The sequence below is a fragment of the Lithobates pipiens genome, unplaced genomic scaffold, assembly GCF_037356315.1.
Source record: "Lithobates pipiens isolate NorthernLeopardFrog02 unplaced genomic scaffold, aLitPip1_a1.2 Scaffold_16, whole genome shotgun sequence".
NCBI classification, from domain to species: domain Eukaryota; kingdom Metazoa; phylum Chordata; class Amphibia; order Anura; family Ranidae; genus Lithobates; species Lithobates pipiens.
This window is the reverse complement of record NW_027507748.1, coordinates 415,637,578-415,652,761: the sequence shown is the minus strand read 5'-3', so window position 1 is coordinate 415,652,761 and position 15,184 is coordinate 415,637,578.

Sequence of the window (15,184 nt, the reverse complement as noted above, 5' to 3'; positions counted from 1 at the left end):
GGAAGCACCAGAATTGGTTGAGTGGCTCACTCAGTCTTACTCTTCTGCACCCTCCTCATCCTCTCGATCTGCACCCTCTTCTTCACTCTCTGCTATGTGCACCCCCAAAGACACTACCACCAACAACACCACCACCACCACCACATACCTTCCGCTTGAGTCACAGGAATTATTTTCCGATCCATATCAAGACATTTCTGATGCGCAGCCACTCTTGGCATTGGATCAGGAAGAGGAGGTAGCAACAACCGCCACTCAGCAGTCGGACGACAGTACCTAGATCAGCCCAAGGAGGAGGTTGGTCACCGGTGTTGCTGCCTACTCTGAGATCTCTAATTATAGCGGTGGGGAAGGTGACGTCGATGATGGCATGTCTAGTGATGTTACGTGGGTGCCCACAAGAAAGGAAGAGGAGGGGAATTCAGAGGGAGATATGGACCAGCAGATAGGGAGGAGAAGCAGGAATAACTTACATTGCACAGGAGGGACAAAGCAGACTGCTAATGTATCAGGAGTGAGTCATCGACCATGTATGGTCACATCTGGCGCTCCCAGGATGCCGACACATGGCTCCGCAGTGTGGGCTTTTATTAACGTGCCCGCTGCTGACAATAGTGTTGCCATCTGCAATCTTTGCAGTCAACGCATTAGTCGTGGTAAGCCCAACACTCACCTAGGGACGACCACCTTAAGAAGGCACATGAGCTGCCATTACCGAGCCCAGTGGGAGCAACGGAACACACAAAGCCACATTCCAGGCTCTCACCATCCAGCCTCGTCTTCTACTTCTCCTTCTCCTCTCTCCTCACAATTGTGCTCCACTCCACCTTCCATCACACCAAGCTCACGTTTTCCTGCAAAAAGGCAGTCTTCCGTAGGTCTAATGTTCGAGCGTAAAAAAATTATGACGCCGGATAACCCTCTTGCCCAACGGTTGACGGCTGGCTTGTCAGAACGGATAGCCTGCCAACTACTGCCATATAAACTGGTGGACTCGGAGGCCTTTCGAAAATTTGTGGCCATTGGAACACCACAATGGAAGGTCCCAGGAAGGAAGTATTTTTCACAGAAGGGCATCCCAGAGCTATATGGCCATGTTCAGCGGCAAGTGAATGTATCTCTGGCACACAGTGTCGATGCCAAGATACATCTGACCACAGACACATGGTCTAGCAAACACGGGCAGGGAAGGTATATCACTTTTACTGCCCACTGGGTGAACCTTCTGATGGCCGTCAAGCATGTAACCCATGGCATCCGTGTAGATTTGGTTTTACCCCCACGGATTGCATGCAGGCCTGGCTCTTCTCCTCCTCCTCCTCCTACTCCATCCTCCTCCTCCTCGGCTGACTCCTCCTTTTCTGCTGCTAGCGTCTCTTCCGCTGCGCCGCCCAAGCTCCCCAGAACCTATTCGACATGCCAGGTGAGACGTTGCCATGCCGTGCTGCATCTGTTGTGCCTGGAAGCCAAGAGCCACAGTGGCCCGGCACTCATTTCAGCTTTGCGTTCACAGGCAGATCAGTGGCTAACACCGCTCAATTTGACAGTTGGTAAAGTGGTGTGTGACAACGGTGCCAATCTGCTTAGCGCCATGCATGGCACACGTCTTAAACATGGTCGTGCAGCGATTTGTTGTCAAATACCCTGGGGTCCAGGACATCTTGTGGCAGGCAAGGAAAATCTCTGCCCATTTCAGAAGATCTTACACGGCCATGGCTCGCCTTGCTGACATTCAGCGGCGACACAATCTGCCGGTCAGACGTCTTATTTGCGATTGCCCGACGCGATGGAACTCAATCTTCTATATGCTTGATAGGCTGCTCCAGCAGAAAAGTGCAGTTAACATCTACCTGTATGAACTCTGCAGCAGAACAGGTTCTGGGGAGCTGGGATTTTTTTTCACCGCTCCAGTGGCTGCTCATGTGCGACACATGCAGACTTCTGCACCCATTTGAGGAGATCACCAAACTGGTCAGTCGCAGCCATGGCGCCATCAGTGACATGGTACCTTATGCCTTCTTTATGGAGCGTGCATTGCGTCGTGTCATTGATCAAGCTGTGGAGGAGCAGGAGCGGGAAGATGAGGAAGTCGCAATGCTGGATGATCTCCCAGGGGGGGCTACTCTATCTGAGACAAGTCAACAACAGGAGTCTGAAGAGGAGTCAGAGGAGGATGGTGCCGGGGCGGATGAGGAGGAGCAAGAAGAGCATGCTTTAAACCTTTCTGGGATCCCTGTTGTTGTGCGTGGATGGGGAGAGGAGAATGAAGAGAACGACATTATCCTGGATGATGAGCAGGAGCCAGGTCACCACACCACTTCCAGTTTAGTGCAAATGGGGGACTTCGTGCTCCAGTGTTTTAACAGGGACCCCTGTATAAAAAGCATAGGGGTCAAGGACCAGTACTGGGTGGCAACGTACTTAGACCCCCGGTACAAACACAAAATGGTGGAAATGTTACCGCTCTCACAGATTGCTGTCAGAATGGAGCACTTCCAGGCCTTGCTTCGAGAAATGCTGCATTCTGCTTTTGTGTGCGCTGGCAGAGGAGCAATTCCCACTCCCAGAGAAGGAGTTGCGGGTGCCAATCCAACAGCGCCTGCAAGAAGAGGCCGGTTTGAAGATGTGTTGGTGACTTCTGATATGAGGTCATTCTTTCAGCTGACCCATCGACAGGTGTCATCCGGATCCAGCATCAGGGAATGCCTAGACCATCAGGTGTCCAACTACATCGGGTTAACGGCCGATATGGACGCTCTGAGGAGTGATGAACCCCTGGACTACTGGGTGGGCAGGCTTGACCTCTGACCAGAGCTTGCCCAATTTGCAATCGAACTGTTGGCTTGCCCCTCGTCCAGTGTCCTGTCCCAAAGGACGTTCAGCGTAGCAGGGGGGATCGTGACCGATAAGAGTACTCGCCTAGCTCACGAAAGTGTTAACTACCTCACATTTCTAAAAATTAATGAGGCATGGATCTCGGAGGAATTCAAAACATGTGACCAGTAGACTATGTATATGTCTATAAACGATTTTTTTCATCGAGCACACAGACCTTCTTTCTTCATTTGGCTCACTTCCTTGTCCAAAAAAAGCACACCGTAATATATGCCCGTACCCACCTGTTTGAAGAGGTTGAGCAGGGTCATATTTCTTCTGGGGCTGCTTATTATGAGGGGCTCCCACCATCCCTGTGCTGTGCTGACTTCCTCCTGGGGCTGTACTTCTGCTGTGCATATTATCAGGGGCTCCCACCATCCCTGTGCTATGCTCATTATGAGGGGCACCGTGCAGGTGTCAGTGCTGTATATCACGGTGCTGGTGTCAGTGCTCTCTATCACTGTGCTGGTGTCAGATCACTCTATCATGGTGCAGGTGTCAGTGCTGTATATCACGGTGCTGGTGTCAGTGCTTTATGTCACGCTGCTAATGTCAGTGTTCTCTATCACGGTGCTGGTGTCAGATCACTCTATCATGGTGCAGGTGTCAGTGCTGTATATCACGGTGCTGGTGTCAGTGCTTTATGTCATGCTGCTGATGTCAGTGCTCTCTATCACGGTTCTGGTGTCAGATCATTCTATCACGGTGCAGGTGTCAGTGCTCTATATCGCGGTGCTGATGTCAGTGTTTTATGTCACGGTGCTGATGTCAGTGCTCTCTATCATGGTGCTGGTGTCAGATCACTCTATCATGGTGCAGGTGTCAGTGCTGTATATCACGGTGCTGGTGATCATCTCCTGCACCCTTTTCTTAGCCTACCCTGACCTTCCCTCTCCTTCATTGCCTTCATGCGCTCCTGAGTCCTGAATCGTCAGAATTTCACATATAAAAAAAGAATGCTTGTAGTTGTCGATCCCAGATTCACCTCATACATGTGTTATGTCATTGGCCATGTGGTGGGACTATGTGTGCACAGCTAGTAATTATTTTGTGGCTGCAAATTTGACCTGTAGGTTTGTAAAGTTCGCCTCCCATTGAAGTCCATGGGGCCAGCCGCGAACGTTACAGTTCGCGAACTATCAGCCGTCCCGTCGGAAGTTCGTACATCACTACTCGGGACATCTGAAGACACCAGGGACCCCACACCTCCCAAAGAAGGGGAAATACCAACACCAGAAGCAGAGGAGGAGGAGGAAGGAGAGATTGTTGAAGTTGGCCAAATTGTCATCACAACAGGTGAGTGTCGGAGACCACAGCTTCCGGTAAGCTAATCAATGTATGTCTGCATATTTATAATACATGGTGTGTTTATTTTATTTTTTTAGGTGATGTGGAAGAAGAATCACATTTTACCAGTGAAAGTGCCCAGATCCTCATTGGGGAGATATTGGGTTGCAATCGCGATTTAGAGAATATACAGAAAAACATCAATGATGTTCAACAGAAAATTAAGAACATCATTGATGTTTTGGGGAGAGTCTGAAACACCCCAAACTAGCTAGCATAGTTTTAGATTTTTCCAAAAAACTTTTATATTTTTCAAAAAGCCAAATTTGGAAGATGCACACAGTGTGTCAACATGTACTATCTCCCATCATGGGGGATCAATGTACGTGTTTTGTGGGTGCAACCCCTTTCTTGCTACTAAAGTGGCTGAGATAAAGGGGTTGCACCCCCAAAACATGTACATTGATATCCCATGATGGGACATAGCACATGTTGACATTAGGCATGGGATCAGGAGGAAACTGGCCACTTTTGGATTCTCAATATGTGTGCATCTTCCAAATTTGGCTTTTCCAGGGGTGACACCCCATCTGATGAAGGCAATATCAGCACAGTTTGTACATACTCATGTCTGATATTGTTTTCACTTTTCACAGTTGAACTTTGTAAGTTCCTGTGTACTGTATGTTATGCTTTGATACATGCCTGTTTACACAAAAATGCCAAGTTATAAAAATGTTACCCAAAATAATGTTTTCTATACACCAAATATGTTGGTTTGTTGTAAAACCCTTTTCTAAACGCACATGTAAATGTGCTTTGAGTAAAAAGTGAAATTATCAACAATGTGTGGCTTCCTTTTTCAATGCGCAAAAGCAGTATTTGAAGTAAAGTTGTTGGTTTCTGTGGCAATGGTTGTTATTTACTAAAGGCAAATCCACTTTGCACTCCAAGTGCAGTTTCATGTGCACTTTTGCAGTGCACTTGTAGTGCATAGTGGATGTGCCTTTAGTAAATAATACCCACAGTGATGTTTAAATTTCCCCAATCACATAATTTTCATGACCCCACATATTTCTGCCATGGTGCTGAAAATTAGCAATATTTTTGTCAGGAATGCACTACATACATTATCAACAAAAACAAGGTGTGTGTGTAGCAGACCCACAACATAATAAGATTATCTGAAGAAGAGACTGTCACCTCATCTTGCTCAGAACTTGGGTTTGCTCTGTTAAAAAAGGCACAAAAAAAATTCAAAAATACCTATGAGACACCAAAAACAAAGCCAAGCAGTAAATGAAAACAAAGATTATTGGAGTTTCAAAGAAAAATGTATTTAAAAAAATGCCTCTCAGACATTGTCTGGCATATCAATGGCCCCCCTACCCACAAAGTACTCCATGTATTGGTTTCTGACCTCGCGGGCGCTTTGGGGGGGGGGGGGCAAGCCAGGACGAGCAGCTTCAAGGGCCATGAGGTTGTCATTTTCCAGCAAGTCTGCATCTGGGCCAACTGAGACTACATAGTTTGAGGAATGGTTTTTCCAAAAATTGTGCAGAACGCAGCAGGCAAGCACTATATGATTTTGTTTATATTCCGCCATGTGGATTGGCATCAAAAATAGGCGGAACCGGCTGGCCAGTATTCCGAAAGTGTTCTCCACGACTCTTCTGGCTCTGGCCAGCTGGAAATTAAAGATCCTCTGATCCGGGGTGAGGGTCCTCATCGGGAGAGGCCGCATCAGACGGTTTGACAGAGAAAACGCCTCATCCACGACGAAAATGAACGGGAGTCCTTCCAGGTTCTCCTCTGGAGGTGGCAAGCCCAGACTGCCATTCTGGAGATGCCAGTAGAATTCCGTCCATGCGAACACGCCACCATCCGACATCCGGCCATTTTGCCACATACAGGAAGTCATAGGTCACTGACACCACCGCCAACATCACAATACTATTAAACCCTTGTAATTATAATAGTACGACCCCGAGTTGGGGGGTGGGACGATGCGGACATGTTTCCCATCAATTGCACCTCCACAATTGGGAAAGTCCCAATGGCTGGCAAGTGGGAGGCCTCAGTCTGCCATTCCTGTGGCGTTGAAGGAAACTGTGGAGTGAAACATGAAAAAAAAATAGTAATTTTGCACATCAACATTGCAAGCAGATTAGACACAAACATTTTTGGACAATATCAGTATAACATTTGGGGAAATGAGTATTTAAAACCTAAAGTATAAGGTCCCCTTATCAGAGTCATCACCCCCCCCCCCCCATCCCCTCCATCTTATGGGCCCTTGCAAAAAATGAGGGGGGGATGTTTTGGACTGGTAACCCTCTCTACTTCATTGAGAGCTGAATGCAGAAATAAAGTGTGATACTTTGGCCAGACCCTCATTACTTACACTATTGGCAGCCCACCGGACAGGTAAGAAGTGTCATAATACCGAACAAATGGAAGCACATTTTGACATTCTGCTATTACCTATCAAGAAAATAATAGGAGAAAAATACTTGAAACTGTAGCATTTGAAAGTATTGAAGCAGGCCCTTGCACTACATGCTTTGGTCAATTTGTCCATAAATGTGACCATAAAAAAGGTAGGTATAGTGTGTATTGGGTTTGGCAAAGTCAGCAGATAGAGGATTGCTATCAGCTGACCTAGCAGTTGGGGGGAGGGGGGTTCCTAATGAGTTTGGCCCAACCAAAAAAATAAATCTTGCACTCTGCATGAATTTAAGCACACACATAACATTTGTACACATTTTAGGGGGTGTTTAGGGGAAAGCAATACTATGGAGCTGACAAAATACATTGCTAAGTGACTATACTATAGGTTTATGGGCCCAGAAGAGCCTGCTGGGGAAGTTAGTGAAGGCAAATATGCATGACGGACAAAAAAGGAACTTGAAAAGCTTCCAGCATGTATGAGGACAAAGGGGCACAGCATATCAATTAGAGAATATTGCAATCATGGTAATTAGGGAATGAGGAAAGAAATCCAATACATTAGCAATCATTAAATACATAGAATGTGATGTTAAAGGAGAAAACTTACCTTCATATGGTCCTTCTGCAGGACCTGAATGATGGCAGAACAGGTCTCTGGAATAATGATCCCCAGAGCCTGGGGGGAGATGCCTGTCGAGAACTTGAGGTTCTGAAGGCTTCTGCCTGTCGCCAAGTAGCGCAACGTGGCGATGAGCCTCTGCTCCGGAGCGATGGCTTGCCGCATGCAGGTATCCTGCCTGCTGATATAAGGGACAGCAAAGCCAGCAGATGGTGAAAAATGGGGTTTGTCATCCGGAGATAATTCCTGAAATCATCAGGATTATTCTCCTGGATCTTATGAAGCAAAGGCATGTGCGAGAACTGGTCTCGCTGGCGCAACCAATTCTTGGTCCACAAACTCCTCCTCGCCCTGTTCATGGACTGGGCTTCTGTCAAAGCTAAAAGCCCAAAACCAAGCCCCTGCACAGCACAAACTCTATGACGAGTACGTACACGAAACATAGCTTAAAACAATCGGCTGGTCAGAACGGACAACAGAAAGCACAGCAATGCCTGAAAGAACGACCTGAAAACCAGAAACTAGCAGACATTAAGCAATGAAAATCAAAGCGTACTATACCAAGATATAGTCCACAATGAGCAACAAATGCTTACTGACTACATGCACTGATAAACAGATACGCACCAACAGCAGAAACTGAAGAGCAGTAATGAACTGAAGCACAAATCTGAAAAGCACGAATCGTCTCTCACCAAACTTCTACTAACACGCGATAAACACGAGATCAGCAGAAGGAAAAACCCAGGAAGTCAGCACAGCGCAGGGATGGTGGGAGCCCCTCATAATGAGCACAGCACAGGGATGGTGGGAACCCCTCATAATGATAAATTCATCATCATGAACATTCATAATTGTTACAAAAAGTTAACAAACCTAACGAAAATTAGTATTTCATACGAATCCAAACTGAATTTCGGACACGAGTTATGAAATACGAATTAACAGCTAATACGAAACGGAACAGAACAAAACAAAACAAATTTATTGACGGTGCACATGTCTACTTCCTGTCCCATAGCCAACTCCCTGCTAATTAAGGGGATTCTTTGGGGACCCCCAGGTTACCAGAACTAGTGTCCCCATTGGAAGAGTTCTCCAAAATTGGGACTTTCTTCTACTTTCACTTTCAATGATAATGGTAAACACAGCAAATAGAGAGAGTGAATCTCCTTAATGGGGGAACAGACATCAATAAAAACTGACATGTGTTCTTAACCCTCTCCACTCCAAAACTAGAAAAAAGTTTTGCCTTTAGTTATACTTTAAGTTCCTGAAGTCACTCTCGATATGTTTTGTCCCCCAGACCTTTCACCATTTTTGTTACCCATCTCTGGACGCATTCTATTTTATCAATATATTTTTGTAAGTGAGGTCTCCGAACTGGACACCGTATTCTAAATGAGGTTTCACCAAAGATTTACTGTTTATACAGGTATCAGAACCTTCTTTCCTCCTGCTGGTGATCCCTCAAGTGATGCATCCTAGAATTCTATTCACTGTTCCCACTGCCTGGCACCCTGTTTTCTCATTTTGCAATCATCTGAAATAAGTACCCCCAAATCATTATCCTCTGTAGTGCTTTCCAACACTGTACCACCAATGTTGTACTCTTTCAAGGGATTATTTTCCCTCGTGCATTAGTTTACATTTAGAAACATTGATTTGCAGTTTCCACTGCTTTGACCAATTTTTCAGCAATGCCAAATCATGTTCCATATTACAGACTCTTCCAGAGATATCGACCCCATTACACACCTTTGTATCATCAGCAAAAAGACATACCTTGCCCAACAAACCTTTAGTTATATCACTTACATAGAGATTAAATATAACAAAGTCCAGTAGAGAGCCTTGTGGTACACCACTGGTGACTGCTCTCTGTTCTGAGTAAACCCATTTACAACCACAATCTGGTATCTATCATTTAGCCAACTGTATATCCACTGAACCACCCAAGGGTTAGGTCCTTGTACAACTTTTGTATTAGATCATTTCACAGGAAACAGTCAGTCTAAGAACACGCAGGGAGACAATGAAGCTGACTGCAAGTAATGCGAACAAAAGGTAAGCTGAAACTCACAGGGGATCATGGATGAACAGAAGGCTGAAGGCTGGCAAGGGCACACAAGGTAAAAAGAGAAACAAGGATAATAGAATGCTCAGAAGACACAACAAGTGCAAGGATACAGGCTAGAATACACAGAAAGTCACTGGGGACAGCCTGGAAGACATTGAGAATGCTGCAGGTACAAAGATCATACTGTGATGCACTGTGAGATGCTTGCAAACAGCAAGATTCCATGATCACATGAGCTTAAAAAATGCTGCTTATATAGGAATTGTGTGTTCTGCCTGTAGAAGCAGCTCAATGTTATCCTATGTGTCCATGCACATTAGGGCAATTACAGGCATATTTTGAGCTCAATATTTAAAGGCAGGAAAAAAAAAACTTCTGGTTTGCATTTCTGATTGGAGCTTACTGGCAGAAAAACTTAAAACTCCTAAACGTGTCTAAACTTTGTTCTATATGAGCGTTTATTTCTGCCAAATGAACTGGAGTTTTTTAAGACCAGTGTGTATGGAGCCTTACTAGGAACAATGAGAGCTTGGTACAGACAGTGGAATCTTGGGGTAATTAGGAATATCTCAGAAATTCATTAACACTAGGAATCTTCTCTGAAAGTGAGGGGCACATGGATTACTGGGGGTTGCTTGGAATTCACAGGAAGCAGGAACACTAGGAAGCATTGGAGAATTTGAAAATTGGAAACACTTGAGAACATTATAAATCTACTGGGAAATACAAAGTCATTGGAGGACCAGGTGCTAGGAAAACTAGTTTGGAATGAAAGGAACATTTTATGATGATGTGCAGAATAGTTGAATTTGCTTGGCATTGCGAAATATTCAGTAAAATTGTTTACTCCTTGTTGGTTTAAACTCAAATAAATGATAAAAGTATTGCTTGAATATGAGATAGAATGTAATTTCTTACTGCCTACTTGCTGAAGACCCTCTGAGGGTTATTTACAAAAAGGCAAATCCACTTTGCACTACAAGTGCAAAGAACACTTGAAATTGCATTGAAACTGCACTTGGAAGTGCAGTCGCTGTAAATCTGAGGGGTAGATCTGAAATGAGGGGAAGCTCTGATGATTTTATTATCCAATCATGTGCAAGCTAAACTGCTGTTTTTTTATATTTTCCTCACATGTCCCCCTTGGATCTACAGCGACTGCACTTCCAATGGCACTTTCAGTGCAATTTCCAGTGCACTTTGCACTTGTAGTGCAAAGTGGATTTGCCTTTAGTAAATAACCCCCTCTGTCTCTTTTCTAAGTGAGATGACACAGTTCTTAAAACCTGCTATACACAATCCAGCTCATATAGTAACCAAATAACAAAAACCCTACAACGAAAATGTAATATTTTGCAGCATACCAATCCTTAGATTAGGGATGAGCTGGGTGTTCGAGTCGAATGCCGGCTGTTCGCCCGTTCAGTGAAGCCAGAACTTTGTGGGCCATTCGCACCATATTCGTGTGGCGCTCACGACCCACAATGCACTGCGCCAACACAGTGCATTGCTGGCTGATGATTGGCCAAGCATGCACTGTGACTCGCATGCTTGGCCAATCACAGCGCCGGCAGCGAGGAGAGCCATAATTGGCCACAGGCAGGAAGCCTGTGGCCAATTATAGCTCAGGGGGTTTAGTACACGCCCCACACTATATAAGGCTGCCTGCGCAGCGGCCTTGTGTAGTGTGCTGCAGCGTTCAAAGAGTGAGAAGGATAGGCAGGAACAGTGTCTTATTTTCTTGTGATTGAACCTAGTGCAGTTAGAGTTGGTGTATTGTGCCTCCTGCACAGTATACACCTGAAGCTACCCCCAATTGCTGGTATTGTTCTGTTTCTATACCACAGGCAGCTGCAGCAGTTACAGTCGGTGTATTGTGCCACCTGCACAGTATACACCTGAAGCTACCCCCAATTGCCAGTGTTGTTCTGTTTCTATACCACAGGCATCTGCAGCAATTACAGTCAGTGTATTGTGCCACCTGCATAGTATATACCTGAAGCTACCCCGAATAGCTGGTGTTGTTCTGTTCCTATACCACAAGCAGCTGCAGCAGTTACAGTGGGTGTATTGGGCCTCCTGCACAGTATACACCTGAAGCTACCCCAAATTGCTGGTGATGTTCTGTTCCTATACCACAGACAGCTGCAGCAGTTACAGTGGGTGTATTGTGCCACTTGCACAGCATACACCTGAAGCTACCCCAATTGCTCTTGTTCTTCAGCTCCTATACCACAAGCAGACAGCTGCAGTAATTACAGTGGGTGTACTGTGTCATCTGCTCAGTTTGCACCTAAAGCTACTCCAATTGCTGGTGTTCTCATCTCCCTGCAGGCCATTAGTATGTCTGGAAGGCCAACAAGGAGAGGCAGACAGTCGTGAGCCATTTTAACTTGTAGCACTTTGAGATCTTTTTGATGTAAAGTGCATTATAAATAAAATCTATTATTATTATTATTATTATTATTATTATTATTATTATTATTATTATTAATAAAAGAGGGCAAGCACACTCTGTGTCTAGAGGCAACATTGCTGGTCGTGGATGCAGTGCATCCTCATTAGCATGTGGCCATGGGACATGCTTGTCCTTATTTTCCGGCAGCTGGACGTGTTGAGCCGCAACATGCTAAAGACTTGGTAGAGTGGATGACCAAGCCCTCCTCATCCTCCTCATCCTCTGTCACCCAGGCTCAGGGTACTGGCAAAGCAGCTGCCAACATGTCCTTGGGAGTCCCCCAAATTGTTTGAGCACAGTGTTGGGCAGGGCTGGACTGGGACAAAAATTTGGCCCTGGACTTCATCATGACCGGCCCAATTTAATTTTGAGTGTCCCCAACAGCATCCTCCTTACATCAGAGAGTCTCAATCAGCAGCCCCCTTCACATCAGTGTCCCCATCAGCAGCCCCCTTCACATCAGAGAGTCCCCATCAGGAGCCCCTTCACATCAGAGAGTCCCCATCAGAAGCCCCCTTCACATCAGAGAGTCCCCATCAGACACTCCCTTTACATCAGAGAGTTCCCACCAGCAGCCCCTTCACATCAGAGAGTCCCCATCAGCAGCCCCCTTCACATCAGAGAGTCCCCATCAGCAGCCTCCTTCACATATATATCTGCCGCAGTGTTGTACAGTGCAGCGGAACAAGTGTGATGTTCATCAGATACACGAACAAATAATATGTACAATGTGTTTTTCCAGTTTTCTGTAAACATTTATATATAGGATTGTACATTTTTTACTTTAATTTGTATGTGCTCATGTATTTTTTAATATTATTATTATTAAAAATATATTTTTTACTACATGTTTTATATTTCATTGGCCACTCACCCTGTCCAAAAGTCCCCCCTATAGAGGAGAAAACTTGTGTTTCAAATTTCTATCTTTTCAGGATGTGGTTGAGTTGAGGCCGCCCACTGGTTATGACTTGTAGCACTCTCTTCAATTTTTCATTTCTGGTATCTAAGCCATAAAAAAATTAAGCCAGAGAGATCCCAGTTGTGAAATTTGTCAACATGTCTAGAATGGTTTTCCGAAACATAACCTCTTTTTATATTATTAATATTAGTGATTGACGAACCTCCGACGGGACGTTTCGCAAATGCGAACCGCAAACGTGACCAAAAGTTTGTGAACCGCAAGGTTTGCGGCGGACCCCATTGACTATAATGGCAGGCGAACCTTAAAAACCGCCAGGTCATATTTTCAGCCACAAAATACTTACTAGCTATGCACACATAGTCCCACAACATGGACACTGACATAACAAAAGTATTAAGTGAATCTGGGATCGACAACGACAAGCATTCTTTTTTTAGCTGTGAAATTTTGACAATTCAGGAGCGCATGAAGGCCATGGAGGAGAGGCAAGGTCAGGCCAGGCTATGAAGGGGGTGCAGGAGATGATCAGTGCCACAGTCAGGGCAGTGCAGCCCTGTGCCAGTGTCCCAGTGTGCCAACCTATGCTTGAGCCCCTGACCACTCCCTATGCCCGGCCCTTACCCCCACCTATGCAGGGCTCCACTGCGGTGGTCCGGAGGTGCCAGTCCAGTGCTGATCCTCAGCCATGGTGCTGGCACTGCCTGCTGATTGGTTTCTCCGCTGCTATCTCCCTCACTGTCTGAAACCAGCACCGCGATAGAGACTGAGCACTGACACCAGCACCGCGATAGAGACTGAGCACTGACACCAGCACCGCGGTAGAAACTGAGCACTGACACCAGCACCGCGGTAGAGACTGAGCACTGACACCAGCACCGAGATAGAGAGCACTGACACCAGCACCGTGATAGAGAGCACTGACACCAGCACGTGAGAGCACTGACACCAGCACCGTAATAGAGAGCACTGACACCAGCACCATGAGAGCACTGACACCAGCACCGTGATAGAGAGCACTGACACCAACACTGCGAGAGCAATGACACCAGAACCGTGATAGAGAGCACTGACACCAGCACCGTGATAGAGAGCACTGACACCAGCACCTTGATAGAGAGCACTGACATTCAGCACCGTGATAGAGAGCACTGACACCAGCACCGTGATAGAGAGAGAGCACTGACACCAGCACCATGATAGAGAGCACTGACACCACACCAGCACTGAGATAGAGAGCACTGATACCAGCACTGATACCAGCAACTCACTGCGGGACCCAAAAATATGACACCGCTCAACCTCTTCAAACAAGAGGGTAAGGGCATATAGTACGGTGTGCTTTTTTCTACAAGGAAGTGAGCCAAAGGTAGAAAAAAGGTCTGTGTGCTCGATTAAATAAATTGTTTATAGAGTTATGCATATACAGTGCCTTGCGAAAGTATTCGGCCCCCTTGAACTTTTCAACCTTTTGCCACATTTCAGGCTTCAAACATAAAGACATAAAATTTTAATTTTTTGTGAAGAATCACCAACAAGTGGGACACAATTGTGAAGTGGAACGAAATCTATTGGATTTTTGAAACTTTTTTAACTAATAAAAAAATGAAAAGTGGGGCGTGCAAAATTATTCGGCCCCCTTGCGTTAATACTTTGTAGAGCCGCCTTTTGCTGCGATTACAGCTGCAAGTCACTTGGGATATGTCTCTATCAGTTTTGCACATCGAGAGACTGAAATTCTTGCCCATTCTTCCTTGCAAAACAGCTCGAGCTCAGTGAGGTTGGATGGAGAGCGTTTGTGAACAGCAGTTTTCAGCTCTTTCCACAGATTCTCGATTGGATTCAGGTCTGGACTTTGACTTGGCCATTCTAACACCTGGATACGTTTATTTGTGAACCATTCCTTTGTAGATTTTGCTGTATGTTTGGGATCATTGTCTTGTTGGAAGAGAAATCTCTGTCCCAGTTTCAGGTCTTTTGCAGACTCCAACAGGTTTTCACCCAGAATGGTCCTGTTTTTGGCTGCATCCATCTTCCCCTCAATTTTAACCATCTTCCCTGTCCCTGCTGAAGAAAAGCAGGCCCAAACCATGATGCTGCCACCACCATGTTTGACAGTGGGGATGGTGTGTTGAGGGTGATGAGCTGTGTTACTTTTTTGCATTGTGGGCAAAAAGTTTGATTTTGGTTTCATCTGACCAGAGGACCTTCTTCCACATGTTTGGTGTGTCTCCCCGGTGGCTTGTGGCAAACTTTAGGCAAGACTTTTTATGGATATCTTTGAGAAATGGCTTTCTTCTTGCCACTCTTCCATAAAGGCCAGATTTGTGCAGCTGTAGTTCTCTACAGAAGAAAAATGAAAGTGGATTGTGGGACTTTAAATGAGGCATGGATATGTATTTGAAATGGTCTGGGATACCTGAAATATTATTCATTGTCACTGTCCCTGCGGGAAAATCTGTATACCCATAAAGAATTGCTAATCAATCC